Source organism: Elaeis guineensis, chromosome 3 (genome assembly GCF_000442705.2).
Source record: "Elaeis guineensis isolate ETL-2024a chromosome 3, EG11, whole genome shotgun sequence".
Classification (NCBI taxonomy): Eukaryota; Viridiplantae; Streptophyta; class Magnoliopsida; order Arecales; family Arecaceae; genus Elaeis; species Elaeis guineensis.
Window position 1 is genome coordinate 5726245 of NC_025995.2, and position 16146 is coordinate 5742390.

General features: G+C 38.8%; 1 long non-coding RNA gene across 2 annotated transcripts; it reads right to left on the reverse strand.

Annotated features, from left to right (window-relative positions):
• Positions 1–1860: 1860 nt before the first annotated feature.
• LOC109505660 (uncharacterized) lies at positions 1861–9364 on the reverse strand. Of its 2 annotated transcripts, none has more exons than XR_012139581.1 (3): positions 9027–9364; positions 2809–8672; positions 1861–2732 (listed from the first exon to the last, which is right to left on the reverse strand). It is a non-coding gene; the product is annotated as an uncharacterized lncRNA (long non-coding RNA). The 2 variants fall into 2 exon arrangements; XR_012139580.1 differs by having other exon boundaries at positions 2809–7664; positions 8570–9364.
• Between the last annotated feature and the right edge of the window lie 6782 nt (positions 9365–16146).

Consider the following 16146-nt stretch of genomic DNA (forward strand, 5'->3'; position numbering starts at 1 on the left):
GCAACCAATGCATCGGAAGAGAACATACCCGATGATTTTCTTCTAACCTCCTTATTCGGCAAGACAGTAGTAGAGGTGTAAGTAGATTGGAGAAAATCCAAAATTCAAATCGAACTAAAGAATTGGATCAGATTTTTGGACTTTGATTTTGGATTTAGAGTTAATTTTTAAAAATTTTGGACTTTGAACTTGGATTTGGATTTAATGTCATAAAATCCCAATCCAATCCAAAGTCCAAACTATGGGTCCAAATCAAATCCAATCCATTCTTCTAGTTTGGACTTTGGGATTTTACATGCATGTGTGTGTATTCACACACACATATACATACATACATACATATGTATGTATGTATCTATACACACACATATACATATATATATATACATATATATATACATATATATATGTATATATATATATATATATATATATATATATATATATATATATATATATATATATATACATATATATATGTATATATATATATATATATATATATATATATATACATATATATATGTATATATATATATATATATATATATATATACATATATATATATATATATATATATATATATATACATACATACATACATACATACATACACACACACATATATATATACATATATACATACACACACACACATATATACATACACACACACACACACACATATATATATATATACATACATACATATACATACATACATACATATATACATATATGTATAACATGTGTGTGTGTTTCAAGTTTAATTTCTTTTTAATGTTATGAAATTTATTATATTTTGATGATATAGTTTTTTTTGAAGACCTAGAACTTATATTTTTGATATGATGCTATTATAACACAACTTGTTGAGACCCTTGATATTAAAATTTATAGTTTTTATTTCTTATCCATTGCTATTATAATATTAGTTGTTAGTTGTATGACGATATTATAGAGTACCTATAAGTAGTATATATTTTGAATTTATATAACTTATTTTTAAATTATGATCTAAATTATAGTCTAATATATGTAAAAATCTAAAAATCTAGTTCAATTCAATCCAAATTTTTTGGACTGGATTGAATTAGACTAGTAGAATATTTGGTTTGATTTTGAAGCCAAATTTTCAAATCCAAAATATTTCGGATTAGAGTTGGATTTAGGTATAATCCAATTCAATCCAGTCTATTTACACCCTTAGGCAGAAGTGACAACACCATCAGGTGCCGAATTACTCAAGAAAACCATCAAAGTCTCTCAGCTATCTAATAAAAAATTGAGAAGAAGAAAAGCTTGCAACTCACTATCAAGAGTCATCTTCATAGCAGCAGGTTGATTCACAATCTTCTACATTTCATTGAGGTGCTCGGCAATAAAATTCTCCTCAACATACTGTAGATTCACAAGCATTCGAATCAAGAAAGCTTTGTTGCCAGTAGTCTTCCTTTCATACATGCTTTCAAGCTTCTTCCACAAAGATTCTGCAGACGTCTCCATAGAAACAAGATGAAAGACATTGTCATCAAGCCATTGCCTGATGAAACCGATAACTTTTCGATCGAGTCTCTCCCATTCACTATGTTCCATGTCTCTAGGTTTGGCATTTTTCCCAAGCAACCGCGCATCAAGATCTTGGCACACCAATAGATCCTTCATTCGTGTTTTTTAGATTGCCCAATTGTTGTCATTCAAGCTGATCATCCGAGTAGCCTTTGCTTCCATCTCAAATCTCGCTCTGATACTACTTATTGAGAGAAAGGGGAGATAATATCATAGAAACAAAGTAAATAGGGCAAAAAAAAACTGAGGAACATCAAGATTTTACGTGAAAAAATTTATATCGAAAAAAAAAAATCACGGAGCTAAGCCAAATCAATCACTACTTCCAAAAGATCTAATACAAAGATAGTTACAAGTAGAATCCCTCAAAAATAAGTAGAGAGCAAAGATCTATCACACACAAAATAGATCTCTAGGTTTTGGTCTCAAGAAAGGCTCCTCACGCCACTCTGAGTGCATCCATACAGAACCCTCGTGATTCACCTTTAAATAAGCCTCGAAACCCTGAAAAATTGATCCAAACCGCATCACGAGAATCGAGTCGACTTGAACTAAGATCGAGTTGACTCGTCTGGAATCGAGTTGACTCATGCTGGAATTGAGTCGACTCGCCTGCATGCTGTCCATAGGGTTCCGAAACATGGCTTTCTGTATAACTTCTCCTCTGAGATTGAGTCGACTCGGACTGAAACCAAGTCAACTCGTATGGAGCTGAGTCGACTCGGATGCAGAACCTTCTGCCTCTTTGGTTGATCCTTCTACAGGCTACTCTCATAACTCCTTGATCTCTGGATGAGCTTCGGATTTCTTCACAAGGGTTTCACACTGATTAGTTGGATCATCCTTATTAAGGAGGGATAAAACCCAATACTTCTCTGGAGACTGCCCAGCTTTCCCTTGCCTGCCTCCTTCTCTGCCTCTTCCCATCACTCTTTGATGCTGCCACCACTATAGATCTCTCACTATCTACGCCTTTGGAACCAAGGCAGGGTATCAAGGCTGAGGAGAGGAGTGGCTTCCAAAATATTCCTGTAGTTCAGCTCTATACAAAATAGCCACCATTTTCAATTCCAAAGTGTCTCCAACTCCAAAATTCAAAATAATCACCGCACCAATCATGCACGTAACTAGCTAGCTCCAATCGGTGGTGGACGAATCAAAACTATCCATATTGAATCAAATGGTCAGTAACATGCGGTAAAAAAAAAAAAAAACTTAAAAGCCATTTAGAGTTGTACTTTATTTCCTGGGTCTTCCGGAAAGCAGAGTGGAGAACAGTGTTTCCAGGACCACATAGCTTCCAAATGTATAAAAGCAGTGCAGGTTCCTGTCATACTCTTTTATGAAGTACAGATCAGGCACACCCAACTGATGATTTTGGAACCTCAGAATAGCGTGGAGACCTGTGATACTGCAAGGGGCCTTTGATGTCAATGAAAAGGTCCCTGGTCAAAAAACTTCGCCAGCACCTTAGCAAGAGAATCCTTGGCTAGGGACAGACAAGTGGCGAGCAAACCTCACTCCACGTCACTCTCAGATTAGGTCACCTTTAGGGCTTTCAAGGATCAGACAAGAAGGAAAGCAGAAGTGCCATCTCTTTTCCCCATTTATTGGCTTGGGAATGTAGAAAAGAGTAGTCATAAAGGCGAAGCCAAGCCTTTCTTCACTAAGTTATACTTCCCACAGAAATGACAAGACTAAGGAACATAAAATAGCGTCAGAATATCCACATATACCTCGATTCCAAGATCAGAATATTTAAAAGGTTAGGCCTTTCAGAAGACTGCACAAGTCTTTTGTTATATTAATGTCATCAAATAAGCAAGAGACATGAGGAGATTGCCTTTTTGACATTTTAAAAGATACTACGACAGCCAAGAGTACTTATTCGACCATGATCTACAATGGAACTCACATGTGGACGCTTCCCACCACCATAGCTAAAATCAAAACCATGAATGGAAAATTCTCCCTGCCGACAACTATGAATAGATGGGCGTCACCACTTTTATGTCCTTTGCCACATCGTTTAAAAGATGAGGTTAACGTTCACATTTTTATGTTATGGACTTGTGTGAACATATATAGCTTGACCATGATAATTAATGATTAAAAAAAGAAGTGATCAATCAATCGTCCTTTCAAGCTTTGCTTCAAAAAAAAAAAAAATTGGTAGAAAATACTTTTAGCCTGTGAATGTTTTCGCATCAACAACATTAAGAGACAATTGTCATATTCTTGGCTCGTTTAATAAGATTTAATTGACATGCCTCAAGGATTTGATAGCATTAAGAACTAGCAAGTCTATACATGATAATTAAATATGTGGCCGACATCTTATCTTATTAGCAAAGGCCTTTTTGTAGCTAGCATTCCGTGGTGGTTGTTGACCATTACATATATTGAAAATATTAGCAGCACTTTTTATGTGTCCAATCTTGCGAAGAAGTGGTGGATGAGCAATCTAATCTAATGTCTGTGAAATAATGATGGTGCACTAATGTGTTGAAACATACAGCTAATACCAAAGAATCATGATCTTTCAGACCAACACCCTTTTAGGTTACCATGTAGATGCCATAGGATTTTGGATCTCAATACCTCCAATGCAACTAATTTAGTTCAAGTGGATCATATATTTTCTCGTTCTTCAAATTAGGATCTGAATTTTTCTAGAAAAATATTTTTCAGGCAACATTTAGGTATATCTTAGTTGAATTTGAGAGATTTTGGAAAGATGGAAATCAGCTTGTTAGTTTTAGGGTGAACTTAACGGTTAACCCCACAATGCCTCTTAAATCAGTGGTTGTAGTCCTAAAACACCATAGTCCTCTAATGCATTACAAGCATAGATCCTTTGTGGTTACGATGCATCACACTGGTCATTTATTACAGAATGGATGGCTAGCAAATAATGCATGCACGGGCACACGCCGTGCATACACACGGTGTACGTTATTAGGATGGATGGTGTCACGTCCCGAATCTGATATTCGGATCGGATATGTGATGGCCATACACTTCTTAGGACAAGTCCTAAAGAATATATAAGACCTAAAAAATAAACAAATCTATAAGAATACCGAAAGCATTGTAAAGTTCCAATCATATTTATTAAACCAATAAATCCATCTTTATTGAACAATACTCACAAAATTGAAATATTTGCTTAATATTAGTAAATTAACTAACTAACTAAGGACTCCATTGTGCGAAACTCTATGCCCAACCTGATCAATCCTACGCATCTTGCAAGTTTGAAGAAAAAAGAAAGTGAGTTTAACAGTCCGATAAGAATCCTCCACACTCCCACCAGGATGAATATGAAATATCTTTTAACAAATATAAATAACTGATAGAAAAATAATAAGATTCATACATCATCAATATGATAGTTGAATAATATCATCATGTGCAATTTTATTAAACATGTCACATATTATAATCAACAATCCTAATCAATAATTCAATGAATTTACTTATCATTAAATGATTAACATGGTTTTGATCCAAACAACATTATTATTTTGACATTGGACTAGATCCCGCTCAGGCTCCAGCTCGTGGTAGGCCACCATGTTTCTATCCATGACCGGCAATCATATCTCAACCCGCAGCTGACATCACAATACCATGTTTCATACATGCCGGCTATCCCAGATGTTCTTCAATTAAATATAATTCATCATCTTGATTTAATGTCAATATTGACTAGTCACAACCATACTCTAGCTCATGGTTGACCAAACACAATGCTGTGCCCCAACCCAAGACTGTCTAGCATACACATCATGTTTCTTGCATGGCCAAATAGTCCAAACACCATCCATGCCCCATTCATATTATTAAAGTCATAATCTAATTTTCAATATTAGATTAGTTACGGTCATACTCCAGCCCGTGATAGGCTAAGCCGCATCCCAGTCTGAAACTAGCCTGGCATATACACCATGTTTCTGCATGACTGGCTAACCTAGATGCCGCCCATCCTATTGTTTATGTAAAATCATATTTTTCTTACTTAGTAAACATCAAGCACCAATTAATCATCATTCAAGCAACATCAATTAAACAACATGTAATACACATACCGATAGATATAAAATATACATCAATCATAATTTAATTCTCATAAACATGAAGGTGATCATGTTGAAGAACCCTTATCTCTATCGATGATTGAGTCAAACACAGTAATCGATAAACTTTTTGATCTTCGAACTCGGAAGCAAGATATTCCGCTCAATACCTTGTGCAAACAGTCGTGTCTCTACATAATCAAAACATAAAAATCATAGATGATTATGGATATCATGGTAAACAACCCTAGCACTATAGGTCCAACACTCCTCGTAGGGTTAACAGATTAATTAGGATGTATCTAAACAGTCGGACCCTCTACTGTCCCTAGGATTTTTAGAGAGAGAAATTATAGAGAGAATTAAGGAGAGGAAGTGGACAGAGAAGGTAGAGTGAAGAGAGAGGGAAAAAAGAGACTCTTTTTTTCTTTTCTTTTCTTTTCCTTTTCTTTTCTTTGCTTTTCTTTTTTTTTTTCTCTCATTTTATTCTATCTTCTTCTTCACAAAAACAGGGGAGGGGAAAGGTAAATGCCAGCCGTCCCTACGGCGGTGACCCCAAATGGCAACAACCACCCTCAATGGTTTCGGCCTTCGAACACCTAGGTACAACTGCATTCGATGAGGGTAGCTGGATCGGTGGAAACAAAGAAAAAGAAGAAGAACAGAGAACTTAGGCTTCAAAAGCAAATCTGATGACTTGTCGATCATATTCTGATCACCGACAATGGCTAAGGGACGGGGAGAAGATGGAGTTGGAGTAGAGACCTCTTACCTTGACTCTGACAATGAGATCAATAGTGAATCAATAATGGTTCCTCCGAGCCCACTCCAAAAAAATTCGAGAGAATCTATGGGTTTCATCAGCAAAAAATTAGAGACGAGGAGGCGATGCTTAAGAGGAGGATTTGGGGCTCTTTTTATAGATCAGTTCCTAGGGCTTTTGTCGGACTCCAACGAGCCCTAGGAGTCCTTTTCCCAAACGAAAATGTAGAGGAGGAAGACTCTAATCAAAAGTCCTCCTTCCTCCACTCACATGCAGAGCACATGCAGCAAAAAAAATATTTTTTTGTTTGAATGCTTCAAGATCCATGTGAAATTTTTTTTTAATCTAGGTCTTTAAATTATCTCCTCTTAAAATAATTTTATCCTCGAAATAAGCTTGCTGCAATGTCGAACCTTAAAGGTACAAAAGTCCTATCCTATCCTTGGGCTCCTAAATAGCATTCTTTCTTTGAAAGAAAATTTCAATCCTCCAACATAACATCCTCTAAATTAAATCAATCTTTTCAATCAAATTTAAATGACTTAAACTACCATGCTTTTGCTGCGCACTCTGATTTAATCCACCGAATATCTCGAATTTGCTAAATAATTTTTGAACCAATGAAATTATAGATTATCAATTTCTCGATTTACAATCTAAGATATAAATTATCCATTAAAATTCAAATCCTATGAATCACCTCTCTCACAATTCCTAATGATCATAACTTTATACTCAAATGCTATTCAGATCACAGTCCCTGATGATCATAACCTAAGCTCTCAATTATTCTATCACATCCTTAATAATCATAATATTATGCTCAAATACTTCTTAAATCACAATCTCTAAAGATCATAACCATAAGCTATGATACTGTTTTGTCACACTCTATTGATTATATCCAAAGTTTTGATATCACTTATATCACAGTTCCTAGTAACTTTAAACCTAAGCTCTGATATCACTCTGTCACGCTCCGAATCTAGTATCCAAATTGGATACGTGATGGTCATACACTCCTTAGAGCAAGTCCTAAAGAATATGGAAGACTTAAAAAATAAACAAGTCCACAAGAGCACCGAAAGCATTATAAAGTTTCAATCATATTTATTAAATCAATAAATCCATCTTTATTGAACAATGTTCAAAAAATTAAAAAATTTGCTTGGTATCAGAAAATTAATTAACTAAGGACTCCATCGAGCAAAACTCTACACTCAACTTGGTCGATCCTACGCATCCTGCAAGTCTGAAGAAAAAAGAGAGTATGAGCTTAACAGCTTAGTAAGAATTCTCTACACTCACACCAACATGAATATAAAATATCTTTTAATAAATATAAATAATCGATAGAAAAATAATAAGATTCATACATCATCAATATGATAGTTAAATAATATCATCATGTGAATTCTATTAAACATGTCATATATCATAATCAGCAATCCTGATCAATAATTCAATGAGATTACTTATCATTAAATGATTAACATGGTTCTGATCTAAACAACATTATTATTCCGATATTGGACTAGACCCCACTCACGCTCCAGTCTATGGTAGGCCATTATGTTTTCGCCTATGGCCGGCAACCATATCTCAAACTATAGCTGATATTACAATACACACATGTCGGCTAGCCGAAATATCTTTCACCTAAACACAATTCATTATCTTGATTTAATTTCGGTATTAGACTAATCACAACCATGCTCCAGTCCGTAGTCGGTCAAACACAATGCTGCACCCCAATCCGAGGCTGTCTAGCACATACATCACATTTTTTGTATGGCCAAACAGTCCAAACACCACCCATGCCCCATCCATATTATTAAAGTCATAATCTGATTTTCGATATTAGATTAGTTACAGTCATGCTCCAGCCCATGGTAGGCTAAGTCGCATCCCAGTCCGAGACTGATCCGGCATAGACACCATGTTTCTTGCATGACTGGCTAACCTAGATGCTGTCCATCCCATCAATTATGTTAAATCATATTTTTGTCACTCAGTAAACATCAAGCACCAATTAATCATCATTCAGGCAACATCAATTAAACAGCATGTAATACAGATACTGATAGATATAAAATATACATCAATTATGATTTAATTCTCATAAATATGAAGGTGATCATATTGAAGAACCCTTACCTCTATCGATGATTGAGTCAAACATAGTAATCGATGAACTTCTCGATCTATGAACTCAGAAGCAAGATGTTCTGCTCAATACATTGTGCAAACAGTCGTACCTCTACATAATCAAAACATGAAAATCATAGATGATTATAGATATCATGGTAAACGACCCTAGCACTATAGGTCCAACACTCTTTGCAGGGTTAAAAAATCAATTAAGATGTACCTAAATATCTGGAATCTCTGCTAGTTCCTAGGATTTTTAGATAGAAAAATTCACAAAGAGAGAAAAAAATTTAGAGAGAGAAATTAGAGAGAGAAAGTGGATAGAGAAGGTAGAGAGAAGAGAGGAAAGAGAAAGATTTTTTCTTTTTTTTTTTCTTTTCTTTTCTTTGCTTTTCTTTTTTTTTTTCCTCTCTTTTTATTCTATCTTCTTCTTCGTGGAAACAGGAGAGGGCAAGGTAAATACCAGCCATCCCTATGGCAGCGACCCCAAACGGTAACAACCACCCCCGGTGGTTTTGGCCCTTGGACACCTCGGTACAACCACATCCGGAAAGGGTAGCCGGTCCAGTGGAAACTAAGAAAAAAAGAAAAACGGGGGACTTAGACTTCAAAAGCAAATCCGGCGACTTGTCGGTCATATTCTGATCATCGATAATAGCTAAGGGATGGGGAGAAGATGGAGTTGGAGTAAAGACTTCTCACCTTGACTCCAGCAATGAGAACAATGGTGAATGAATGATGGTTCCTCCGAGCCCTCTCTAAAAAAAAATGAGAGAATCTATAGGTTTCGCCAACAGAAAATTGGGGACGAGGAGGTGATGCTTAAGAGGAGGATTTGGGATCCTTTTATAGATCAGTTCCAAGGACTTTTGTCAGACTCCGACGAGCCCTAGGAGTCCCATTTCCAAATGAAAACATGGAGGAAGTGCGGAGCACGTGCAGCAAAAAAAAAAAAAATTTTTTGTTTGAATGGTTCAAGATCCATGTGGAATTTTTTTTTTTAAATCTGGATCTTTACAGATGGCCAGTGCACGTCGTAGAGGATCCGACGCCTAGGCATTACAGCCACCTATGAAGGTGAAAACAAGGATGAATTCACGGGGAGGAAAACGGAGAGACGGAAGCGGGAGCAGCCTCCTCGTCGTCCTTCTTTATCTCTTGGCTCATTTTTGTGGTCCTGGGCCATGGCATGGGTTGGAAAAAGATGCGTCCATTTCAACCACCAGAAGCCGAAGCAGATTCCATGTATCATTCATCATGTCCCACCCAATAGATTTTATTTACATGCATGGCAATGGACCGGATCAAGTCAAATCAAGACAATAGATCTAGTACGACTCCTACTCTGACACTATCTGATTGCGCGTTGGCACTCCTCAGCCTCAACCTGTCCATTGGTCGACCCTTTGACTCAATTATAATCACCTATCGGATCTTAATTATAGAAGTGGCTCCCATTCGTTCTATGCTCAAAAAATAGTGTTTGCAAAGACGATAAGACTAATAAGACTAAGACTAAGACGACGCGGAATGGAATTAGGCCCTCATTTTAAACGCCCCGGTCCATGGTGAAGGTCTAAAGGCTAACGTCACATGCGCGGTCAAGTCTGCCACCTTAGAGCCATAGAAGCCTTTGTTTAACCATGGCTACTGACGATCTAAAAACGAACTGTCGCCTATCCTATATGGTATAGTGTTGCGGCCTCGACTTACCAATGGTGGTTTAAATTTGATGTAACTTATGATATGAATCCAATTTATTTTTGATTTTAGTTGATCAAATTGAATATTTTAATTTTTTTTATTTTAAAATTTGATGACTATATATATATATATATATATATATATATATATATATATATATATATATATATATAGTAATTATATCTTTTATTATTTGAAGAGCTGTTTTTTGTTATTTGAGCAGTTAGATACTCTTTGTCGGCATCTTTTTGACAGAGTGAAATATCTCCCATCTTCATCTGTGGACATAGATCAAAAATCGAGCCACATAAATCATTATGTCTTATTTTTGTTTGCCTATGATTATTTGTTATTATTTCAGATTTTAATTAATTAACAAATAATCTTGTAATGCTTATATATACTACTATTTTATAACCTACTTTGATTGAACTTGACCAAATTGGTCCACAAATTTTTATCTACATGATCCAGCTTATCTAGACCAATTCTTCCATCTCTCATATGTGTCTTTTTGAACTAAATAACTAATACTAAAAGTGACAATAATTTTTTTTTGGATAATTACAAGTTCACAGATATAAGGATGTTATTAGTATCCACCATATTGAAAATTCCAGGAGCTATGAATCCGAGCAATGCCTTCTTGAATGAGCGGGGGCCAAAACCAGCTAACCAATTAGTAGCTTAATTGGCCCACATATATACATGTACCATGAAACGAGCCCGAAGACATCAGCCAAGAACCCAGATTGGTAATTGCACATCAATCACCAGCAATTGATCTCGCTTGATCTAGTAGGTCACCATAGCACAGTTGCGTTATGAATCAGCTGAATTTTCCTAAGGATGAAATGGAGGAGTCTAAAAGGAAATGGGAGAAGATAGCAGTGCTTGTTAGGAGTTTGGGCAAGCGAGTTCTTGTCGATTGGACCGCTGAAGATTTCAAGGAGAGAGGGAAGCTACCAAACAATGTAGAGTCCTTCTCCTTGGTGGAAGATCACTTCTTCTTCTGCTTCAAATTGAAGGAGCAGAGGAACTCCATTCTTCAAGGAGGCCCATGGTTTGTCATCGAGCAGCTTCTGGCCATTGAACTATGGATGACGGATTTTGTGCCGGAGACCAATGTAGTCAAAATGACGATGGTTTGGATGAGGCTCTTGGGGCTCCCAATTGAATATTGGAGCTTGAGGAGATAGCTGGGCATCATGGCGAAAGCCGAGAAGTTGATTACAATTGACCACTTTAGGAACCGACTGAAGCAGACCGGCTTTGCTAGGGTCTAAGTGGAGATCGACTCCAATAAGCTGTTGAAGCCCAAAGTATCCATTAGAGAGAAGGATAAGATTTTCTCGCAGTCGTTCATTATGAAAATATCCCATCGACGTGCTACACTTGTAGTCAGATCGGCACTCAGATGAAGATTGTGGGAATTCACCAGTCGATCACTTTTTGGGAGGAAGTGGGCATCCTCTTCGATCGAAGAACTTTATTAAGATCTCCATTGTTCCTATGGAGATGGCGGCTGAGCAGGATGTGGAAACTGATGGTGAGGTGGACTGGGCCACCCTAGTTTGACCCAGACTTGGCTCCTAGGTAGTCGCATTAAAGTAGCAACTGCCTAGGAAAAACTCAATTCCAGCAAGAAGGAAGAAGATGATCAAGTCAAGAGCTGCTATGCTAGTGAGGTTGGAATCATCCTCGAGGCAACTGAGTCCTCTAAGCTCTCTGTCAGACTTTGAGGGGTGGCAAAAGTCAGAGAAGGTGGCACAATGGCGGTCTTCGGACCAGAGCTCGAGACAATGTGAATCAGGCATCTTGGTGGGTGATGAGTTGCCTACTCAAACTGGGTTCTTCACCACATTGATTGACCTGAGGATGGATCGGGATGATATGGACGTGAGCCAAGAGGAGGACCCAATCACAGTAGGCCTACCTAATGCTAAGGCAAGCTCTAGCTCAATGCATCTAAAGCAGGCTCGGAGCCCTAAGCCTGGGTATCAGATAAAGCTCGACGTGAAGCCCAATTTTGGGTGCAGTTTGGGGGCCTTGTCCAATCTAAAGGAGCCTAGCCCAGCGGGACTAGCTTGAGCTGTAGGGGCTTTGAGCCTGCCTAGCCCCCAAAAGAAAGAAATATCGAAGGCTTTGTGTCTAGTGGGGGAGCATCGGTGCCGACGGCCAAGCTAGAGATGTCTGTGGCCAGTCTAGGAGAGGTGGTGGCTCTAGAAAGTCAACGACAAACTGGTCCATCGAAGTCTTTCCTATGACAGCATTCACGCTTGTGAAGCCCATGCACATGGAGTTCATTAACAGCGATAAGCCAATCCTGACTAATGAGGGGCAGTAGAAGCCTTCTTTGTCTGCTGAGGGGCAGTAAAATCATTCAATAGTGGATGGGGGCTCCACCTCATAGCTGGCCACAAGCTCTCTATCTGATCCATTGGGAATTCCTATCCTGATTAGAAAAGCTAAGGAAAAAAAGTTTGGACTAGCCTATTGTCAGCTGAGCTTGAAGAGTGATGACCGGCCCAGTTAGAGATGAATAGGCATGGGGAGATAGTGGCCCAAATCAAAATGGCCCCGAGGAGACAACAGAGGGATCCTCTCTTGTCGGGCATGCAGGAGCAAGGCAAAATGTCAAGACCTTAATGAGGGGTCGGGGATGGCTCTCACTGATAGTGATTCCTACCAATGAAGATATTGATGTGGAATGTGTAGGGGGCCAAGAAGCCCTCCTTTTCTACTTATAGGAGGTTGATGTACCAATATAGTTTGAATCTATGCATATTGCTGGAGACTTGGTTAGTAGGTAGGAGCTCAGAGCTGCCTTGACGGCATCTTTCGACTTCTAGGGGCTTCTACAGTATTGAGTTTTGCGGCCTAGTGGAAGAATCATTATTGTGTGGTAAAATGGGGCAGCCAATGTGAATCTATTGCATAAATATGATCAGCATATTGTAGTGGTTATTTCTGACATTAAGAATTTTCTTGGATTTTGTTTAGTGTTTATGCTAGCACTGAGTACAGATAGAGAAGATATTGTGGAAACTGATTTCTAAGCTGATTGATCTGGGTTTCCCCTCCTTAATCGATAGAGACATCAATTGTATTGATGAGTCCCAAGAGAAGAGAGGGGGTTGGTCCTTCTTGAACAATATTGAAACTAGAGAGTTCAAGGAGTTCATTATGAGGAACAAGCTTGTAGGTCTCAAATTTTCAAGATCTAAATTCACCTAGTGCAACAACCTCAAGGTAGAGCTTGGGTATGAAAGTGCATAGGCAAGGCATTTTCCACAATGAGTTGGATACACCAATTCTCAAGCGATCAGGTATGTCATCTTTCAAGGATTGTCTCTGACCACTATCTTATTCTAATTTCTACTGACTCTGACTTCTCTTATTGGTGCCCCTTCTAGTTTGAGAAATTTTGGCTATCTTACCCTCATTCATGAGACGTTGCATAAGACGTTTGGAGACATCAGTATATGATGATGCTATGTGTTGAGTCACTCACAGAGTGCAGGTGATGAGGCATAGGCTAAGGAGGTGGAACTAGATTGAGGTGGGTAATATTTTTAAGAGAATTAAGGATGTTGATGCTATAATTTCTAAGCTCTAACTGAGGAAGGATAGGGAGGGGGCTTTTTATTGATGACCTTGTGGATCTCCGGACCAAGCTTTCCCTGCACCACTCCTTGTTACAATAGCAAGAGACCTTGTGGTGGCAAAATTCAAGGGTCCAGTAGCTAAGGGTGATAGAAACACCAGATTCTTCCATCAAACGACTGTCATCAGGAGATAAGGAAACCAAATCCAGACTTTGATAGGTGCAGGGGTAGTGGATTGATAGTGAGGATGGGATGAGGCAAGAGTTCCTCAACTTTTTCTGGTCGACATAGTCGATGAACTTAGGGGGATCTGGGCCGTTTGCAACCCCCTTGGTTCAGTTAGATCTCCATTATGGAGAACTCTTCTTTGATTGATGATGTGTCTAAGGAGGAGATCTGGCGAGTAGTTTGGGCGATAACTAAGGACAAAGCTCCTGGTTTTGATGGCTTCCCTCCATTCTTTATCAAATGTTATTAGGCCATTATCCAGTGTGAGGTGATAGAGGCAATTAGCAATTCTTTGCCATAAGATCGATGCCAGCTGCTTGGACGAGGACCTTCATCATGTTGATTCCGATGAAGCAGGATGCTTCTGAGGTGAGTCATTACAGACTCATTAGTCTGTGCACCACTTTGTACAAGATGTGTATCAAAATTCTAGTAAGCAGGATGAAGCTCATTCTTCCCTGATTGATCAGCTTTGAGTAGGGTATCTTTATTGGTGGCTGTAGTTTCTCCGACAATATGCTGATTGTGTAGGAGTTTATGCATGATCTATAGAGAGTCCCAGCTAGGGATTGTCTCATGGCAATCAAGATTGACATGAAGAGAGCCGATGACCAAATGTTCTGGGAGTTCCTCCACCACGCCGTGGGGAGCTTTGTTTTTCACAACTGGTGGATTAGTTGGATCAGAGGGTTTGTGCATGCTCCATCCTTCTCCATCCTGATAAATGATACTCTAATAGACTTCTTTTGCTCCTCTATCAGTCTTCACCAAGGTTGTCCTCTGTCTCCTTAATTGTTCATTATTTATGCTAATGGTCTTTCTCATGCCTTATGAGCGATGACTCTTGGCCACATCATAGACCTTTCTGTGCTGACTTCAAATGCCCAACCGATCTTACATATGCTCTTTGCATATGATTATCTTTTGGTAGATCAGGCTTCTATCTGGAATTCAGTGGTCTTTAGGAGAATTTTGGAGGAGTACTTTGCAGCCTCCTAGCAGAAGGTAAATCTGCTCAAGTTAGTAGTTTACTTCAGCTCAAAGACCAAAGTGTGGCATAGGCAAATGATCAGAGAGATTTTGGGCATCACGAAGTAAACTGAGGTACTGCACTATCTGGGGTTTCCGATCATCAGACAAAGACTTTGGTGGTCTAATTATGCTAAGATAGAGATTTGATCCGTCAGCACCTTGAGGGATGGCAAGCCAAGGCCTTATCAATGATGGCTAGGATGACCCTGGTCAGATCAATTCTCAATGCCATCTCTGTCTACCCACTGGCCCATACTATCATACTGAGGGCCTCTCTTCTGAAGCTTGAATTTCTTTTTAGGAACTTCTTGTGGGGCTCACACTACAGAGGGGGAGGAGATCACCTTGTGGCTTGGGATTTGGTTTGTCAGCCAACCAATGAGGGGGGCTTGGCATTCATTCCTTGCTCACCCAGCGGGAGAACTTGATTGCCTAACATGCAATGAGATTTCTACTATAGTCTGATAGTCCTTGGAGTATCATGATGCATGCCAGATACAGAGCCGTGACTAATGATGGGGATGTCCATGTCAGACAGAGCAGCTCCTTCATGTGGAAGGAGATCTTTATTCGAGCACCAGATATGATGGCTCGGATTAGGTAATTGGTTGAAGATGGACAGTCGATTGACATCATGAAGGACTAATAGACGGCAGATCCCCTTGTGTCAGTGGCCGACGTTTCTCAGCACCAAAGTGGGAGACTCGATGCAAGTGTATGATCTTTTCTAGTTGGAAGAGAGGGGCTGGAATGTGTAGATGGTGATGCAACTCTTTGGTGGATAGTTGGTCAAGAAGGTTCTCTCACAAGTGATCCCTATCTTGGAGGTCCGTGATGTTAGGGTCTAGTGGTCCTCATGCACCTCAAGGGTGGTAGCTAGAGAGTTGTATGACCTTTATAGGGTAGAGTCAACTAGGAGGATGGATGTTGCTTGGATATAGAGACTCGAAATTCATCTGAGGGTTAGATTGTTCATGTGAAACATCGTCTAGAGTCATCTACCCACCAGAG